This window comes from Atta cephalotes, assembly GCF_000143395.1.
Source record: "Atta cephalotes unplaced genomic scaffold scaffold00033, whole genome shotgun sequence".
Lineage (NCBI taxonomy): Eukaryota > Metazoa > Arthropoda > Insecta > Hymenoptera > Formicidae > Atta > Atta cephalotes.
In genome coordinates, this window is record NW_012130097.1 from 2,365,589 (window position 1) to 2,367,622 (window position 2,034).

Here is a 2,034-nt window from a genome sequence, read left to right on the forward strand (position 1 = left end):
GTTTATATACACGATTATTTATATACGATTTATGTCTCAAAACTATAATGTTTTTCTTGACTAATTATAAATATTGCAATAGTTTAAGAAGAAAAAAAAATCTTTATAGAAATAGTAAATATCAATTTGAAAAGAAAATAATAATAAATTATTATATATCTTGAAATATATATAATTTCTAAATCATTAATCTTTAAAATGAGAAATCTATAATGACGCTGAAACAATATAATATTTGGAACAAAGAATGAAATAATGAATTGTAACAAATCTTGGTTCAGGAAAAACTGTAAGATTTAACAAATAGATCCCTATCCTCTAAAGATTAAAAAGTTATAGATTTTATATGTATATAGATCAAGTGTTAATTCGATCATCATAAACAAATGAGATTATTGATAGGAATGGTACAAATTTAATTTTTATTATTAAAAATAAAATAGTTTCTAGAAAGTAGAAATATTTGATGTAAAACCTACTTCTAAATTTCTTATTTATTAAAATGGCATTTTTATTAATTTTCTTACCGTTTATCTTATATCTGTCTTGAAGTAAGACGTGCTTTTGATACATTTTGTGGAGACAAATGTAAGATACTGTTCACGTGAATCTGATTACATTCGTGTGAGTTTTCATCAGCGCACAATCAGCCGCAAAATCGGATTGATCTTGTCGTTCGAGGAGATCGTTTCGCTAAGTTCTCCTCATCATCTTCGATGTCGGATTTGCCGCTACGGATTGAAACGGATGCACGTAATATCAGATACATCTCTAAGTGAGAAAGAGGGGGGGGGGAAGGAGGAGAGACTGAGAACACACGTTCTTCGGGAGATTTTCCGATCGCGCACGTTTTCTCCCTCCTTTGGTAGCGTGGGAATGTGACCATTTAAATTAGTTACACCATCGAACGCGAAAGGTAAAATGTTGGTTGTTGCGCAGGCGTCACGTACATACTTTCTCTTAGCTCAGCTATGATTGCTCTTTGCGGACGCTCGGAGTTCACTTCGATGTTTGAATACTATTTTGATACTCCACCAAATCAAGATTTAGATTTTTATTTTTAGAACTTAAAGGAAATCCAGTCTAATTGCGTATGTGTTTTAACAGGCCTTTCTGATTTATACACAGAAAGAACAGTTTTGCTAGAGTATCTAAAATTTTAGCTGGATCTGAAAATAATTTTATTAGTCTATTAAAATAATTATGAAGAACGTACGAGCACAATGAACAATGTTGCAAAAAATGACATTCTAGCGACCATTCTATATAACCATTTTAACAGTCTGACAAAATTATTTTCAGATCTGTATCTAATTAAACTTTTAGACACTTCAGCAAAACTGTTCTTCTCGTGTATGATTCGATTTTATTATCTTGATTAAGATTGATAAATTTCTCTTCCGATATGGCTAATCGTGAGCTCAATAGACGGCATGTACATTTCGACACCCGATAGCTTTAATCGTCGCAGCGAGGAGGATTAAGTAGAGAATACCGTCGGTATTTAGAAAACATCCGATCATCCCCTCGAAAAGGAGTGGAAGCTTGTACCGTCGCGCGAGTGTCGCGAGTCATCGCGAATATAGCATGCATTCGCGCGTGGTATACACTCGTCGTGTAGAGCATGGCCACGATAATTAATCAGCAGGTTAATTACGGTTCAGTCGACGAGTCTATTCCTACATCGGCGAGGACTCGAAATATTCACGCGGATGGCTTTCCTAGTCGCGTTAGGCAAGTTACGGGGAACGAGGGGGCAACAGAGAACGAGAGGACAGCGGGGCGAGGAAACACGAGAGAGGAGAGACGCGACCAGAAGTGCTGGATGGACAAGGGGGACGCGGCCGAGGGGTTGTCTGCGCGGGGGGGAAGGCAGGGAACGGGGGGGGGGGAGAGACTCGGCTAGGCATCGCCACCCTGGAGCGGGCGATTAATGATTCAGGGGCAGAATTTCGCGATGCTGAAATATTAAGCGTATAACCCTCTCGTTCTCTACTACCTCTCTCCTTCCCTCTTCCCTTTCTCTCTCTCTCT